The sequence below is a fragment of the Cololabis saira genome, chromosome 19 (assembly GCF_033807715.1).
Source record: "Cololabis saira isolate AMF1-May2022 chromosome 19, fColSai1.1, whole genome shotgun sequence".
NCBI classification, from domain to species: Eukaryota; Metazoa; Chordata; class Actinopteri; order Beloniformes; family Belonidae; genus Cololabis; species Cololabis saira.
The window spans coordinates 19,543,714-19,563,343 of NC_084605.1; the positions used below are offsets into that span (position 1 = coordinate 19,543,714).

Sequence of the window (19,630 nt, forward strand, 5' to 3'; positions counted from 1 at the left end):
ACATCCTGCAGTTCATGTACTACACTGCATTTAGTATAGAGCTTATTTTTACTACAGACTCTAAGACATTTATGAGTCTTTCTGCACCAGCGATAACTCTGACTTCAGAGTTATCAGTCAGCGACAGAGCTCCCACTTACCCTAGCTGGCATAAAACATTTGTTAACTTTTGTTCTGGATAATTTATCAAGTCGTGCCAGCCCCTTCTCTTCCGATGTCTTTGGTCATCTTCATACAGCAGGATTCCCAATAAAGCTGTTTTTCAGCTTTTTGTTTGTTTTTTTTTTTGTCAGATGGTGACACAAGTCGGAAACTGTTATTGGACAACAGCTTACTAGGACTTCCATGGTATGCGAGGAGAAGAAAGATGGTCTAAAAATACAGACTTTATGAGCACAGCATCATCTAACAAAATCACTATCAGTTTAAGTTAAAGACACACGTGCATTTATTCTAGCTGTTGTTACATGTACAACGAGAAGCTTTAAAATGCCTCTAATGTTTTCACAGACAGCTCATAGCCTCAAGAATGAGACTGGACATGTGTCTTTGATGGCGAAGAGTAATCCTGCAGTAGACAAGAGACGTCACTGTTCCTGGCCAGAAAATCACCATGTTGCCAAGGCTGGCGGTGTCTCCCGTTTTCAGGATCAGTTCTGTATTTGCTTTCAAGTGTCGGAGACAACAGACTCATGTCATGACAGTGTGAAAAGCATGAATCGCTTGAGTCAATGAGGGGCTGGACACGGCTGAATCCCAGTTACAATCAAGAGAGAGGCCCTGGTTTGATTGATCACAGTGGGATGGGTGGGGGATTAAGGGGGGTACAGTTACAAAGAAAACCAACTTCCTTCTTGCAAATGTAGAGTTCCATGAAAACTCCTCTTTTCAAAGCAATATATTCTTGTCAGGCAGCAGAAAGAAGCGGTGGATGATGGGGAAGGAAAATGATACAGAATCAGTGTCTTTACCTCAGATTTGATTGCACATCACAAAACTTTACAAACCCAAAGCTAAGATTGACCGCGTAAAACTGTCTGCACATTCCGACAGCATGAAGTATTTGGCTGCACATTTTTGTGGACAGTCTGCTCATGTAGCTGAATTTATGAATCATTGAATCCAAAACTCAAGAGCCTTGCTCTCAGAAACAGCACTTTCTATCAATTTCAGGCACTTTAGGTCTTCTACATTTCACTAGACATAAATCTGTACATTAACATTTCATTTAATCACTGCTGTTATGTTTGAAAACTTGTAATGACACAAATCAGATAAAAACAAACTTACATTTTAGTATCAGGTCACATGTCAGCTTTGGGAGTGAACTTGTATCCACTGACACTTTAATGTTCCTGTAGTCATGGGAAAGTCATGGACAGTCGAGGGCTCATAAAATCACTTAGCTCAGCCGAGTACCACAACTCTATTAGTCAGCATAATTGTTGGATTTTATTGCTTTTTAAAATAATTAAAGTAATGTCATGACTTGTAAAACAGGACTAGACTAAGAGGAATTAAAGAATAATGAACTCCTTGAAGCTACTCATTAATATGCTTGTAATATTCCACTCAGCCGTGCTGCAACGTTACAAAACGAGCTCATGTGTGGTTCCTCTGAGTCATTCTTTTACCAAACACCTCAATTATAAAAAGAACTGAGGGAGTCAGCTGTTAAAGTTTGAAATAAAGATGGGCCAGACTTTTTCCATCCTCATTATCATTGAAGAAAGCGGTTGGTACCTGTTTGGACAACAACTCCTTGCACAGCGTGTAGAGAGTGATGAACTTCCGCGCGAGGATCCAGGCGCTAAGGAAACCTTCGGCCACCAGCATAATTTCACAGATAGCTCAAAATCAGGCACCACCATGGCGCAAGGTCTGCGGACACATGCAGAGAAAGCACGTGATTACAGGTCATAGTCATATCCAACTTTTAATGTAACTATATATCACATTATATATAGATTAAGTGAAGGCCTTTGTATATAGTCACATGTAGGCCTGTTATACGAGGCCTCAGTTAAAATACAATGTAAAAGCAGAAAAAAATGAATAGTAGCTATTAATGCTATTGAAAACACAGTTTACTAGTTTGAACACAGAATAAAACTGTTTATTAGCTTGTTTTAATTATTTAATTTACACATTTTAGTTCATTTGAGCTTAAAAGAAGCAAAGACACGGAGCAGCCTTTAACCCAAGCATTGCACACTCAATGAGGCTTGAGGAATTAAACCTCTTTCTGTTTTTAATGGGCCTACTTTATAATGGCACACAGCGTTTATACGTTAATTGTTTTGTTCAGCTCTACACATTCTTTACAGGACTTTTGATATTCTGTGTATAGTGGTTTTTACTTTTTCAGTTATTTGGAAAGATAAATAAGGTGATTCTCTTATATCACACTAAATTGTCAAACTTGCACATTCATTTATCCATTTCCCTGTTTACTTCTCCTGCTGAGGGTGACTGGACCCCATCCCTGCATCTCGCCAGATTAGACTTGAACCGATGAATCAATAAGCCAAGTTGGAAGAAGAAAAATGTGAGAAATCAATCGCAGGGTACACAGTGTACTGCCATACAGCTCTCTTCTAGCTTACCTGAACAGAGCCTTGAGGTTCTCAGGAAGTTCGGTCCTGCCAGCGTAGCCTGGATTCATCGTGATGAAGATGCCCACAGTGGGACCAAGATTCACCTCTTCTCCCATGAAGTTAAACCTCTTCTTCTTATAGCGGATAGCATCTTGAATGCTTTTGACCTATAAGTTAAAATGACTTTGTCAGATTGCGAAAACTCCTTATAAACCATGACACAAATTAATAAAACTTCTGTTAAAATAAACTGCTAAAATTAAAAAGAAGGAGTTTCTTTGGCTTCAAGCACACAGATGCAAAAGAAGTCATAACCACTTATCAGTCTGGATCTTTGCTCTATCATTTTCTTCAGCCACTTCTTCAGTCTGCTGGCGGTACCTGCCATGCAGGGGCTTCTCCTGCCATGATGGTTCCTCCTCCTCCTTCTCATCTTCTGCCTTACACACTCCCTAATCCCCAGCCTCCCTCCACTTGTTTAGTGTATAGTGTCAGTGCTGGACTCCATGCATGATAAGGGCTTTTCTTGTCCTGACATCAGTGGCTTCAGCCTCCTCCTGTGGTCAGCGGGGTACATGATTACTGGCAGGGCGTCCGTGTTGACGGTTCAGACTTTGCTCTCTCTCTGGAGGCACTTGACTGTGGCCAACCCCTTTGTAGCGTCTTCACAACTGTCATGTCCTTTAGGGATCCCAAGGTGTTTGTTGTAGGGTTCGTGTGTGTGGTGATGTCACCAGGGGACATTCACCAGATTTTGTACAACTCCATTTAAAAGACAAAGTTTGATGTAACTTTCTTCATTAAAAAAACAAAGTTCACCCTTTTTATCTGCAGTAGCCTTGTGGAAAACTAAATACATCCCATGTGTGTTAAACAGTTGTTTCTGGGCCACATTCACAGAGATGGGATTTTAGGTGAATCATATCTAATCACAAACAGTGTTTACATTGCTGTCAGTCACCCTACAGAAATGTTATTGAGTGCGCAGCTTACCGAATCTTAATCTGTGACAGCTTCTTATTACATGGTGCTCCAGCCAATTTTACTGACTCAAATATTTTTAAAAGCTAAATTATTTCTAGGTAAGATGGAGAGTAGACATGTAACCGAACACTGGCCCAGACATTCTCACACCAGTTTGAGCAGCCTTTAGGAACACCACTGTTTTCAACATCAAATACACACAAAAAAAAAACAATCAATCTCCAGTCAAAGAGAAAACCAAACCAGATGGAGAAAAACAAAATATCAGGGATTAAACATGAGTCGAATCAAATAAATCCATGCCTGCTTGTTTGTTCCCGATAAAATAAGCTTTTCTTTCCCAAGATAGCTGCATCACACATGCTGTGGTAAACGGGCTACACTCACAACCCCTTTTAACATTGTTTAAGGTCTACAAAGTGCTTTATCAAGTGTTTCTCATTCACCCATCACATAAACAACGGTGCAGCACATTTAACCAAACAGGGTAACGTAATGTAATGTAACATACAGCCTATAGAATACTGAGAAAGAAGATATGATTCCTTGTTAGAGTGGTGCTTTATTTGATTTGTGGTCTGTTGAAGTCCTTACTGTATCTCACCAGTGAGGTTTAAGTATGAAACTGTTCAGATTCCTGCATAAGAGTGTATTTTCATACTTTGGTACAGAAAAGCGTACTTTTCTCTAAACTTGCTGACATAGTGCAGAACAAAAGTCAAGTCTGCCTTTCAGAATGTAGTGTGCAGTCATGTGTACTCCATGTGCATTTCTCCCAGGCCGCACCAGCTTGCTTCAGTAAAACAGCTTCTTCTTTCATCTCAATTGACAACTCCCATTTGTTCCTGGGTGTCATGGCTCAGCAGAAATCCCACCACAAGAGTCATCCAGTCACCCTGAATATGTGCGCAGAATTCCATGGCAATCCATCCAAGAGACGCACGCTCACAGATTTCAGCCTCAACTGAATCAGTGCAACAACTCTAAAACGCTGCTCCAATATCAGAGAAGTTCACGGCCTCAACCATATCAAAAACTGCCAGTTAAAAAGTTCTCAGCTGATCTCATCTTCCCATCATTTGCATATTATTAATATCACAAAAAACATACAACCGTTCATTTGTAACAACTTATTAAACAGTTATGTTATGCATGCTTTCTTTTTTTTCTAAAGGCATACAATTCCTTTACTAATATGAGCATGCTATCAGCTAGGGTTTACTGCATGAATGAACGACCGAGGCTCTGCATGTCTAAGCTATGATTGAATGAGTTATCAGAAAATGAACTTTGTGTGTGTGTTGGCTGGAACCTCTGAGTCTGTGTCTCTTTGACGCTTTATGAATTTAACATGCAAGTGGTAAAAGAGTAGTGAGTCGACAGCTGGAAAGAGAAAGAACATCTCTTCATGGGTGAGTACTCAGTTACAGATCACTCAGTCATACCAACACAAATGGGAGGGGGGTGTAAGAAGCAAAAACAAACAGGGTGACTGCAGTACATGCATAAACACACCCAAAGTTTACATGAGAATATGACTGGAACTTGTTTTTTTATGTGGAATGACGGTACTCTACCCTTCAGAGATACGAAGGGTAGCAAAATGTAGAAAACACCTTTTTCAAAAGTTCAAGAAAAGACTGTTAAGAGTCTGCCTCCACACTTTTCATATTTTCTATAAATATGAAGTCTATGTAGTCCACATCTGTGTAGACTGTAACAAAGGCAGAACCCAACCAATCCATCTCCATGTTGTTATGTGGCACTGCCGTCTGTTTGGTTTTGCCACCTGTGTTAGCAGTCCGGAGCAGCAGCTGAGGCTGTCAGCGAGGGATGCTGGCGGCGAGGATGGAGTAGGTGTGTGCTAAGAAGAGAGATGGCTCTGCATTGGCTCCACTGAGGCAGGCTGAGTGCAGGAGCAGGCTGCCAGCTGTCACAGCAGGAGTTTGACGCTCCTCTGTTCTCAAGGTCTGCTTCTCCACGTATAATCCACCATGATTTATTATTCATTACGCCATGAAACACCTAGTCATTCTTCTGGCACTTTAAAAGTCTTTAAGCACTGTGGACTTCCACAGATTTTAGAATAAGACTGCTTTGCTTTCATCTCTTTGGAAAAGACAAAAAAGGAAAGGAAGGGACTGCTACTTCTGGCAGTGAATAATAATCTTTTGGAGAGCTTTGTTATCTCCACTATCAACATTGTCTTATCAACAATATACATTTTGCTTTGTCAGTATTGCACTGAATGAAGATAGTGCCGGTGGGAACAGCATATATGATTTGAATACCCCATGGAAACGTATGAAGCCACATGGTCGATCTGTTTGATTCAGGATAAAAGAGTGCAACACAGCAGAGGACCTTTCATCAGTTGAAACATCAGCTGATTTCTCAAAAGTTAGCTGCTGTGAGTCACCTGGAAAATCCAAGAGGATGCATTTACTTCTAAAACACAGACTTCAATTCAGTACAGTGTGTTAGTCAAGTAATTTCAAGGTACCTAGGAAAGGGAGTAAAGTCCAGCTAAAGTAAGGGAATTCAATTCCACTGATTATTGAGGACCAAATAATCAAGACAGTTTAGCTGCATCTAGGCTGCAAACACAATAGTACCAGCTAGGGCTGGGCGATATATCGAGATTTTAATATATATCGATATATTTTCAAACACGATATGGTACGAGACAATATCGTTTATATCGATTTAATTTTTTTTTTTTTTTTTTTTTTTTTTACATTTTTTTTTTGATGATTTTGTTATAGCTTATTTTGTGACAAATTGACTTGAATGTTTTATTTGAGATTTGCACAAATGTTTTGTTATTTGCACAACTGGCAACCTCAGTGGAAAAGTCTGCCTGTTACCGTCTACATTGTATTAATTGCACAGTGTATTTTAATTTAATTGTTATGCAGGAAAGGGATATTTGTTTTATTTTATTCAAGAAGCATTTTTATTCTATATATGCAGGCAGTTTATTTTTATTTCATTTGTTTTATACATTTTGATATTGTGCAGACCTCTGTTAATAAAGGAACCTGTGTGACATTTGGCACGAGGCTTTGTATTAAAACTGACTTTTTTTAAGGGTTTGCCTCAGAAAAAAATGAAGCTAACAGAGATGCTATGCTATAATGCTTTGGGGGAAACCCCAATTAAGGCACAGAAAAAATATCGAGATATATATCGAGTATCGCCATTTAGCTAGAAAATATCGAGATATGACTTTTGGTCCATATCGCCCAGCCCTAGTACCAGCCGTGAAGCAGCTCTTGCTGTGAAGTTTTCACCTGATATGTGAGCAACAGAGATTGATACCATGTTCTTGTTCTTACCTGTACAGCCACCACAGAAAGCACCTCCACCGAGATTCTGTTGAACTCGTCGAAGCAGCCCCATGCTCCCGTCTGGACCAGGCCTCTGTAGATGTTCCCGCAGGACTGGGACACACAGAGAAACGGATCAGATTGACACACTGGAACAGTTGGTCGCTCACAGTCGAATAGTTGAAAATATTGACGTTGATGGGATGGCTGAAAAGAGGAACTGTTTAGAGATGTAGGGAAATAATTAGCTCTTGTACTTTCCTGTGATGTGAAACTTTCAAATAACTTTCAACAACCCAGAGAAAATGACTTCAACACCAAAGCTGGTAGTGTAAAAGAAGACTCATGTTTATCTACTGGACATGAATCACAGTACATTTATTCTATATACCGATGAGAAAAAATGAGCAGTATTGCCAGGGTTGCTTCCACTGTGGGATGGCTCTCCATGCTGTCACTTCACACACGGCCGTCTCATTTTCTTCAGACTGAAGATATTCAAATATGAATAGAGGCTCCTTTCATTAGTATGTTACTGTTCTTCTCATGTCTGAGACACTTTGGCTCATTTCACTCGGATATAAAACCTTAATAGTCAAAGAATCTGCACAGCACCAGAGCAAGGCGGACACTTTAATACAGCCTTATCCCAGGTGTTGATAGCAGAGAAAGAAAGCTGAAATGTCTACCACTGAAATTACAGCCTCCCCTGAACATCACCTGGAGAGCAGTTGAACAGCTCTCCAGAGTTCACCTGGACCAGGATGAGGACGGCATCAGACGTTTGTGTGTGTGTGTGTGTGTGTGTGTGTGTGTGTGTGTGTGTGTGTGTGTGTGTGTGTGTGTGTGTGTGTGTGTGTGTGCGTGCTTCTCAGAAAGAGTAGCAGTCTGCAGCTCTGAAGACAGCTTCTTGTGCATGAGGTCCTCCTGGAGTACATTAGCTCTCCTCTCTGTAGACACCTTGCTGTGGAATGTATAGCCAGCGGCGCTGTACGCCTCTATACTGTAATGATGCCCCTCCCTGGGGGAGGCAGCAGCAAGCCACATCATAAGATTACGTGCCTCCCAAAACCCCTCTGTCTGCAGAGGAGGTGAGTTAGAATTTACCAAGGCGCATAATAATGCAGGGAGAGGCTGGATGCAGGGGGAGGTTTTTGACAAGGTTTGGCAAAAAAACAACGATCAGGGTCAAATTAATCAGCTCTTCCTTCATGGGAAAAGATAAAAGAAAAAAGATGAAAAGAGAAGGACATAAAGGTGGACTACCAACTTTAACGACATATGCATACCATTTCGCTGACAAAAGCAAAGATGAAAAGAAACAGGTGTAATATGCAGTGCTGCGAATGCACATTAGCTATAGGACATGCCGGTGCTCGGACACACACGCTTGTTTGCATTCGTGTTTGCTCACCTTGTAGTCCATCTGCTCGGAGCAGTTGAACACGTACGCCATGATGCCGAGAGCTCTCCCCAAGTCTTTGGTGGTCTCCGTTTTCCCTGTGCCTGCCGGCACTGCTGGAGCCCCACTCATGGTCAGGTGGAGGGACTGAGTCAAGGTGATGTAGCACCTAGGTTCAGTGGAGACACAGAAACACACACAGCTGAGGACGTGAGTATGACAGATGGCCACACAGTATCTTTGGCAGCTTATTACATGACTGCTCACCTCTGTTCATTCAGTCAATGAAAATCCTCACAAAAAATAAGTAAATATATTTCATTGTTATCCCATTAAAAGTGTTCAATATTTATTATTCACTAAACTTAGGGACTAGATAATAATTGCTTTTTTTCCCCCATTTGGTTTATTTAGCATTTATGCAAGTCTTCGTATTTAAAAGTATAATGACCTCATAGCAAAATCAGAAAACTTGCAAGGTAAAACAATCTAAATATAAGAAAATCTTGAATTAAATAAAGTAAATGGAAATGATTGTAATGCCTATTATTTGAGGTTTTCTCTCTTAATGGTTTCCTATAAAAATTGTTTCCAGTAAAATTGGAATTAATAACTGCATTCTGGAAGTTTAACTAAAGGAATTTGGTAAATGGTAAATAGTATGAACTTTTTAACCTTGCCTCCATTTTTTTTTAACATGTGTTTTTAATTTGCCCATTCACACAAATACTCATAAAATGTTTTTTGATCCAAAGCTTCAGTGTCTTGCCAACATACGAGAGCATGCAGAGGAGCTGGAGAGGAGACTGAACTGTGCATGTTCTGATTTTGACTGGAAAATAAGCAGAGATGAACTCGTAGCACAGACTACACACAGATACCTCTTTGCACTACAGGTGGCACAGACTGTTATGTGCATGCCACTTGGTTATGTCACTCGTTACACTGCTCTTGGACCGCAGTCATTGACAAACGTTCAATATGTCTGGATTACAATATCCCATCATTCCCATCAGTCCGTCTGATCGGATATACAACATATGTCAGCCTCTCAGCTAAACATACTGTATGAACCTTCCACTCTTCTCCCTAGCTCTCACCAATAAATTAATCTTTCAAAGTCTAAACAGGCTTGTAACATGAGTCACTGGATCAACACAACAGAATTGCATTGCAATAGAAGAAACAGCTGCCAGGAAAAACAACAACACATCAGCTTTTAATGACACTTGGATTCATTTCTTAAATTACTTTCATCAATCAAGTAATCAATAAAGCCACATAAAGTCCCCCCTAATCAGTTTTTATCTGATCATTTACCCCCCTCGCATTTTCTTTTTTGCTTTCCTTTCCTCTCCTCTTTCTTGACATACTGTTGTGCCACAGCGGTTGTGCTGTTCAGTTATCAAGAGTTATTAATAATTATATTCAACAATTATTAATAATTAATAAAGTAGACTATTTATCAAATTGAATGATCAAAATGAATTAATCCTCGGGGTACCACCTGGATTTTAACCAGGAAAAATTATAACTTTAACAGCATAAATCAGTCTCAAAATTAGGGATTATTCTGCAGAATAACAATAAATTCATTTCAATTCATAACTTATCAGGAAACCCACTTATTGGCTGTGGTTTAGCCTGAGACACAAGACTAGAATTGAGGATAAAACCCTAGCATGGACCTGTCAAAAGATCACAAATATTAATAGCAACATCTTAAACACTAACTAATTAGACTGTTGTACTTTCTTTGTTAGAAAAATGCTTACAACTGTTTCCATATTTGCTGAAATCTTTCGTGCCAAATCAAAGTGTAGGGTGCTTGATGTGCAACTCTTTATTTGCAGACGGCACATCAAGTGCTGACGGCCCACATGATGTAATCAATATTGTTTCAATGCTTCGTAGCACTGGCACATGCAATACATGCAGTAGAACAACTGCAGGAGAGCAATTTCATTCCTCTGCCAAAGCAGCATTAACAAACCTTTTAAACTTTCCACATTTCATTTCCATAAACACACAAGCGAAACTTTGAATTTCTGCACCTGCATTGAAAAAATGTGCACTGCTGTATTTATATCAGAATGACAAGCCCAGAGCTCACAGAGTCTCATAACCAGCATGACGTCATCTTAATGTCAGCTCAGGCATCATATACGACATAATTTCTACTAATAAAATCTGCTGCAGTTTTTTTTAAATATTCCAAAGGCTGATTAGTAAAGCGAGTATTTACTTCTGCTGCAGAATCTGCCAGGAATAATAAAAACCTGTCCCTCTAGTACAGGGGTCGGCAACCCAAAATGTTGAAAGAGCCATATTGGACCAAAAACACAAAAAACAAATATGTCTGGAGCCGCAAAAAATGAAGTCTTTTATAAGCCTTAGAATGAAGACAACACATGCTGTATGTTTCTATATTAGTTAGAACTGGGGGAAGATGTTTTAAAATGTCCACATTAAATGCTGAGAAAAAAGTCTAAATGTCCAGATTAATGTTGAAGTACAATCTTGAAAAAAAGTCGGAATGTCGAGAAAAAAGTTGATATTTCGAGAAAAAAGTCGAAATGTCAACATTAATGTTGAAGTACAATCTTGAGATAAAAGTCGAATTGCCAAGAAAAAAGTCGAAATGTTTAGGAAAAAAGTCAAAATTTCGAGAAAAAGTTGAAATGTTGAGATTAAAAAGGAAAGCAAAACGGAAGATATAAAGGAAAAAGAGAAGAAAAAAGAAAAAAAGGTAAATAAGAAAAAAAGAAATAAAAAGAGGAAAAAAAGGAAAAAGAGAAGAAAAATAAAAAAGGAAAAAAAGAAGAAAAAATAAATAAAAAGAGAAAAAAAGAAAAAATGGAAAAAATAAGGAAAAAAAGGAAAAAAAGAAAAAAAAGAAAAAAAAGAAAAAAAAAGAAGAAAAAAATGGTCAAACATTTTTGAAAAAGCTCCAGGAGCCACTAGGACGGCGCTAAAGAGCCGCATGCGGCTCTGGAGCCGCGGGTTGTTGACCCCTGCTCTAGTATCACTTAAGACCGGCCGTGAAGTGACGGTGACAATCAGGCCTTCATTGATCAAGGCAATAAGTGCAAAGCTTCAACTTGACTATCAATACAGCCATGATTTTTACCCAGTTGCTGGTTAATAGATGATGCATGGAAGGGATAAATATTGGAGAGCATAACAACAGACAGAAGCTCAGAGAAGACAAATGATCCCATCTGTATACAGTGTATCATCTGGATACCAGTGCCAACAGGCTTTATGGTCCTCCATTGAAATACGGCCAAAACCCTCACAATGACTCGTTAAGAAGGCTGGAAAAGCTTGTGCTGCATAGAATAACTACAGCAAGATACGAGATGTGTGAGTAAAACCGTAGTAAACTCGGCTGTGAGACAAGGTGACTTGTTTTTATTAAAAGTCTTTAAAAGTAATAGCTGTGTATATCAATTTACTAGTTGGACTCATTCTTCCTCTATTCATCTTCCTCTCAGTGTGTGTGTGTGTGTGTGTGTGTGTGTGTGTGCGTGTGTGAGTGAGTGTAAGCTGGGGAAACTATTCCTGACATTTTGAATAATGGTGCAGATTTGGAGATCCTGCAGTAAGTATCGAGTGAATGCTAATATTATGCCGATAACATTCCTCCTGTTATGGATTGCTGCGAGTTCCTTTAGCCTAATTACGCTGCTGCAGAGGGTGAACACATCAAACTGGCCAATAGCCAGCTTGTGCTACACAAGGGTGTCTGAGATTATTTTGAATGCAGTTATGTTTATGGCTTCACAAATTCTTTCTTTCTGTATATTTTGCTTTCCCTGAGGTTATGAAATATATCCTGTCAGATAATTTATATCATTTATACATTATATAAATGCTTAAACCAAAGCAGCTCTGACCCCCTTCTTTCCAAGAATCATTCATGGCCATGTAGTCCTTCTCAAAAGGCTCTAACTATTCAGGGACGTGTGACCCACTACAGTTTTCAAACATCCAAACCACACACAGAACGCTCCTTTTCTAAGTGTTTGTTTATTTGTTCTGTTTTGCTGTCTTTTCCATATTCTGTTTTTGTTCATTTGTATTCCAATGGTCTCTTACATGTAACCTATTTTTTTTTTATCTGCCAGCAATTAAGCAAGGATATTAGTGTTTTTAAAAGCACAGATAAAGTCATAATAATAATCATAACAGCTGAATTTTCTTCAGCTGACTCCATGCCGAGCTCCTGCTGTGAAACCTTTTTATGTCAGACATTTTGACTTGCCGTGGTAAAGCACTGGAGTAAACAATAATATTAATCATCGGTCTACTCCATTAAGAGTTCCTGTAAGCCATGTAATTGGAAGAGCAGGCGCTCCCTATGCCCTGGAGCAGCCTCAACTTAATGGAATGCAGCTGTCATTAATGTTATCATTTATTATTAAAGTGTTTCTTCAACCAAACAAGAATTATGTTTGACCTCAGGCCAAGACACAGACCTCAGTGTAGTTTTGGACCACATTTGACCAGCTGCAGGAGCTGTGACTACTGTCCTGTCATCTTTACATGCTTTTTAAGGGTTAAACAGCTGCAGTCAATTGAGACGTCCACAAATCTAACACCACAGTTGTCACATCTTAACACTGCCAGATGCTTATAAAGAGGAAACATTAAGAGCTAAAACATTTGCAGCTTCTTTATAGAATCTCAGGACTAGGTCAGAGGGGTTAAGTTGCTGTTCAACGCTCCAAATATCTTAAATTAGGTCAAATCTGTAGAGAATGATAAGCTTGGAGTCCAGATGCCAAACTAGTAAAGTACTGTAGGTGTTACAATAATGCGAATAAATGAAAAATGATGACGGTAATGAAACATGCTTTTATCCCAGCGTGAGTTGACTGAAATGTCTTTCATGTCTTACAGCCTGTCCTAACTGCACCCGAGTGTCCGACTATCGCTTCGCACTGCGTGGCATCGGACGCTCTCTGTCCACACTGAAAGCGTTATGGGCCCCCCGGTATTTTGATTGACAGCTGAAACTCGCTTTTTAAAAGGCTGATTTATGGTTCCGTGTTACACCATCGCAGACCCTACGGCGTAGGCTACGCCGTTGATTTTACGTGGAACCATAAATCAGCCTTTATTCACCACACTACCCGCCTGTGCGCTCCTGAAAGAAACTCCTAAAATAACTCCTAAAAGAGTAAAGAGACAAGTAAAAGATGGGTGAGTACTTGTAATCTTCCTACGTTTGTGCTTTCTAAACAGAAAACAAGCTTGATATTGTGATATTTAAATGTTCTTCTATTTTCTTCCTGCCGCTCGCATTGAAAGCCGGTTGAAAGCGCTGTAGGAAACAGTCACGGATGAGGAACGGCTGATCCAGTTAGTTGAAATGAGAAGTTATCTCTATGATACCTCCTCATTTCACTACAAAAACCTCAATAAAGTGGCAGAAAGAAATATTATCCTATTATTATTATACATTATCTTATTACATATATTATACCTTCCAGCTCCTTGGCGATCTCCCTCCAGCCAGCTGCCACTTTATTGAGGTTCTTGTATTGAAATAACTGTTTCCTACAGCGCTTTCAACCGGCTTTCAACGCGAGCGACAGGAAGAAAATAGAAACAGGGCGTCCGACAAAAGTCCAGCTCAAAACGGCGCGCCAGTTAGGACAGTCCAATAGAAAATAAAGCAATGGAATTGTTTTTGACGCTGACGCTCGGTCGCGTCGCATGCAGTTAGGACATGGTGTTATGGTTGAAAGGTGCTGTGCATATCGACCCGACTTGCCTGCCTGCCTGCCCTGCTCTGTCAAAATAAAAGTGCCCGCTTCAAAGGGGATTTGTTGATTGCACGCTGTCAAACTGTCATGACTCCCTGGGTCTCATCATTGGTGTCTGTACTTCAAAATGTGGAGCACAATTAAATTAAAGTATGTCACAATTGTTGAAGCACTTTTAACCACATTACATGCAGTTTATGTGGGTGCATTCTTACGACATGAGGAATACATATGTGTGATAAGTAAATGTGTGGTGGCTGATCCGTGGAGGCTAGTCATAAAACAACTGGCCAAGGGTCGAGTCCCCCTCTCTCTTAAAAAACAGTTTTCCAATAGACAGAGTAAGTGGCCCTTGCAATGTTAAAAGTCCAAGTAAGGCACGTCGGGAAAAGGAAAAAAATAAGATAAAAGACATATGGGTAGGACTGAGAGTAAGAATTCAAGGCCAGCAAATGCCAACCCTGCACCTAACACCATAACATTTATAATCTGAGATCCATTAAACTGGCGAGTCAACCACAACTGGCTACTCACTCTTCTGGCCACATCATTGAAATGCATTTGCCCTGGCTGCCAGAATTTGCAGAATTTAGACTGCCTGGTTAATACACTGAGGAGTTCTGAGATCCAGAAGCAGTGGATTAATTTTGTGAAAAGCAAAGTTAAAACACAGTGTTGCAGATGTTGTAGGGACTACACACACATCAGAGAATTACAGTTATGCTCCATGGAATTATGGGCCAAGATAACAAATCTTACTGCAGTTGTTACATCATGGTGTTGTATGCCTTTTTATCTTATTCCGTCTCTCGAGAAAACAACTTTACAGTTCATTGTTTTTGAACTGTATTATTCCAATAAATGTCCTTTGCCTGTTGGTAAGATATACATTCTTGTCATTTAGATGAACTATTCCTACCTAGTGTTAAGAGCCGCATGGTGGAGCCGAGCCGAAACGAAGGCTCTCCCTCGGACTGAAACCCCCGACAGAACCCGCAGCCCCAGATCCGGAGACCGGAAGGCGTGAGGTTTCATGTGTTTTGTGCGATCACATTTAGCTCCCAGTCTCTGTGACGTTCACTCATATCAGACCAAATTAGTAGCAACAGGAAGTGTTCTTCTTTTAATGAGTCTGTTATGAAGACAGTTGTGTTACAATATCATGCATGAAACACTTTTAGCTTTTTTTTCCTCAAGTTGTGGATTAAAGGATTAGACACGAAGCCTCCTGGTCCCTGATACATTGTTACAATGAAAGTCAGAGGCAAACTGTGTGAGTGGCACGGAGGGCATGCACCATATGGTGAGGTCTTGCAACACGGCTGCTGATCCGGCCATCAAAGCCCATTGTTTCTGCTTTGTTCAGGCTTCAAAGAGACTACTGGTCAGCCTGGAAAACTGCTCATTCAAACACTGCAGTCTGCCAAATGACTCAGGGAGACAGGTATTCATCTCTGTGTAGTTTATCGGGTGTCCTGCAGAACCGTGTGCAAATGAACAAACCGGCTGTCATGCTGCGCTGCTCTAAAAGCCTCTGCTTGTGGTGGATGTTCATAATAATTCAAATTAAGATTCTCAGGAGGTTATCAGATGAGAAGCTTCTTTTAGTCACTTTCATGAATAAAAGAAACTTGTTTTCATCAACACAAACTGATTGCTGAAACTGCATGTGAGTTTTGCACAAATACCTTATAAATGTTTGCAGAACTTGAAGTAGTCTTATTAAGCACTTGTTTAATGCGGCCTTTTACTGTGGTAACACCTCCCCAGTCACAGTTTAAAAACTATTAATAGACTCTGGGCCCTTGGCATAACCAAAACCACAAAAGCAGTCTGAATAAACACGATGAAAACCTCTGAAGGTTTTTATAGCTTGTTATTAGCTCAATTTATGACAAAACTCTTACTTTCATTATCATTTGGCTAATAAAAATTAACAAAAACACCAGATGAACTGAATTTGCTTTCTTCTACAAAGTCAAAACTCTGAGTGTTGTCTCGCAAAAAGAAAAGAATACATTCAACATTTTATTCATGTTAGATTGTGGTTGAATGTGACATGAATAATCTCAATAATCAGATTATTCATGTCTCATTCAGGCAGTTCTGACAAGTATTACTGCATCTCAACGGCAAAACTACAATCTCTGTAACAATTCACTTGAAAATGATGGTTATCCAGTCGCGGCTTGGATTTGAAGTAGTGAACTTAAGTTAACTCTCTGGGCTTCACTCTCGCATGGCTTTCAGATGTGTGTTTATTTTAAAATGATATAAATCAAACTAAGCATCTTTGACAGGTACAGCAACCATTCACAGGTTATACTTCTAATTTGATTCTTACCTTTATTATTAGGGCCCGAGCACTGACAGTGCGAAAGCCCTATTGTATCTGTAGGAATATTTTTATTTTTCCAACGAAATGAAGGCCGTTTTGCCCCCCTAAACGTGCCCCAAAAGTCACCAAATTTTGCACGCAAGCCAGGCCTGGCAAAAAATGTGATATTTAATGGTTGCATTAATATGCGTGGCATAATGGCTCAACAGCGTCCCCTAGAAAACTTCGTGCCTCAAGCCCCACAATACGGTTTGACATACATGCACGAATATCGGTACACACGTGTATGATACACGTGTGTATCATGTCGCAACTTAAAGAAAAGTCTCTTGGTGCCATGGCCGAAACCGAACAGGAAGTCGGCCATTTTCAATTAATCATGTAATTTTGGGGCAATTTATGCCATTTCTTCGCCCGAACCGTAACGTGTACCCAGGTGTGTTAAACATCAAAATGTGCGTCTCGATCCTGCGACGATGGGCATTACTTTTCTCAGTCAAAGGCGTTACCGTGGCGACGATAGACGCCAAAAAGCGCGCCCCCCCTTCATCTGGTTGGTCGATATCTGATAGTTCCTACTTTCTGCCATAACTTTTCAATGGTTTGACATAAAGAGTCATGGGTGTCATCGGACTCGGTTTTGAGTCCTTGACCTTTATTGGTGAAAATTGCATGCGCGAGGGCCCGTTCATTGCTGCTTGCAGCTTCACCAGGTGAAATATTAACAACATTTTGATTCTTTTGTACGTATTTTGTACAAAATTAGTCAAACAGATCATCTGCAGGACTTCAAACTTTAGCTTCATAACAATAAACCCAACAAGTGTGATGCACATCAGATACATTTTTGATGAGAAACTCAAGAATAAAACATAGACAGCCCATTTTCAGTAAGTAAAAAAGCCACAATTATGAAGTTCCCCTGTTAAAGTGAGTCAGTTGTAAAATATTAAAATGCCAATCATCTTTTCAGGGAGAGTAAAACTGACAGTTTCTTGCCATAGCTCATATGAAATTAAAGTCTGGGTCTCCATCTAAATGAAGTTTCAAATTTTCCCCATTTAAAGGCTGATATTTTAATATCTGGCTACTTTTCATGCTTCCACTGCACCATTTCCAGTTATTTGATGCAACAATTTTATACTCATGCTGATGCTAAAAAGTATTACAAACAAGTGAGCAGGAATGGTCAGTAAAAACAGCCTCATCTTGACTGAGTAAAGGCGTAGTAAACACATTTGTTGTGGCCCCGTTAGCCTGAGGAAACAATGACACGATGCCTCCATACCTGTCTGTCAGAGGAGTGATGACCAGTCGTGGCGTGTTGCCCAGGTATTCATAAGAGTAGCGAAACTGGCCGTCACAGATGTTGGCAAAACAATGTATTTCCTTTTCACCCCAGCGGTGTCTCAACTGGGAGAGCCACAGGAACGCCTGAGAATTGTCCAACTTGAAAAAAATAAATAAAGAAGGACAAAAAGAAGCATTAAAACAGAGAGCCAAGTCTTGAAGTCCAAAATAAACAATGCTTTTCCACCCGTTAATTGTTGAAATGACAGATCTTTCTTGAATATCTTGGGTGCATTACTCGCGGGTAATAGCCTTTTAAAAATACCACGGCAACCACCGTGTCTGCATTGGAATTCAAAAGTTATAGGTTATCTGGCAATTTATCCCCAAGCTGTTCTTACTTTCTGAGCGATCATCTTGGCCACCACGTCTCTGGCATGGACATCAATGGTGCAGATGGTCATGATTTTCTGCCTATCTCCCTGCGTAAGCTGACCAATCAGCATGGAGATACGGGTGTTGAGCTGAGCCACCTGCTACTTGTGGTACTCCTTCATGGAATTATCAAAGCCATGTTCACGTCAGTCGTCCACCAGATCTGTGTGCAGGTCAATGCCACCTGACCAGGGGATTAGAAACAATGAAAGATAGCAAAGATTCAAGAAATCAACTAGATTTGACCTTTTACAATTTATGCATTTAAGATGACTCAGATAGTTTAGTCAGATCTTGTGTCATGAGACACTGTCTGAATGTTAAAAGACTGTAACTGAGCCATATTCCCACAATCTTCTCCCTAATTACCAAAGAAGTTTATCTGTACATGTAAGGGAATGTTGTTCTACAGATCATATCACTTCTGAGGTGCCTCAAGGATCTATATTGGATCAAATGCTGTTCTTACTTTATATGTTGTTCAACTCTAATAGTCTATTAAGTTACCACAGGATTTCTAATGTAAGTCACTATAAAACCTGGAGGAAGTGCAATGTTTTTAATCATAACGAATAAAATAATAACCTCAATTCAACTGTTAGGAAAATCTGATCCATTCAGTGATTCTGCCGAACATTCTGCCACTCTTGGACCCTTGGGTCCATCTAGTGCTCTTTTACATTGGACAAGTATTTACTGTATGTGTGGTTGTCAAATCAAGCCTTTTCCAAATGAGAGTGCTTATCTGATCTGAACTGATTTTAAAGGAGACATAATTTAAATACAGCTCTAAACACATGCTTAAAATGTTTTTTTTTTCTTGTAACCATGGAGGATTTTCAACAGATCAAGTGAAAAAATGTGATAAATCCAGATAATAGTGTCAGCTTTTAAAAAAGGGTATATTCTTTTTTTTCCTAGGTTACTAGTTTCAAAGAGAATGGTGCCATTTTTTAAAACAGATTCTTTTGTATATATATCCAGTTTCTCTAAGATGCAGAGCCGGATTAAATAAATGGACTACACTAGGCAGACTGTGATTTTTGGGCCCCCCTCCATCGATGTTATTTATGAAATCTTAAAACTTACCAAAGTTACTAATAAAACTTAATTCACATTTTACATAGCAAAGTCATAGTCAAGTTGGTTCTTTGTATTCCAAAATAAGTCATGTGTTGTATATTAAAAGTCTATCAGACTATTTTTAGATTTGTATTATTTATACGTTATTACAACGCTCTATTAAATGCTATTAAATTATCCTTATCTTATCGATTGTGAGCATTTTGCAGAAAATCTTAATTAAATGTGTTGATTAAATTGAATAGTTAAATAATAAGTCAAATCTACAAAGACCAATAAAATTTGCAGTAAGACAAAGTGTGCTGTAGTATGTATGTGTGTATGTGTATATGTGTGTATGTGTATGCGTATGCAGAGCCGTTTGGGAGATTTGCGAGGCCCTGTGTGAAATGGCCATG

The 19,630-nt window shown here is 39.5% G+C and overlaps 1 pseudogene; it reads right to left on the reverse strand.

The window, feature by feature from the left end:
* The window catches only part of LOC133419100 (dynein axonemal heavy chain 9-like), a 178,716-nt pseudogene that overhangs the window by 108,635 nt on the left and 50,451 nt on the right, over positions 1-19,630 (reverse strand).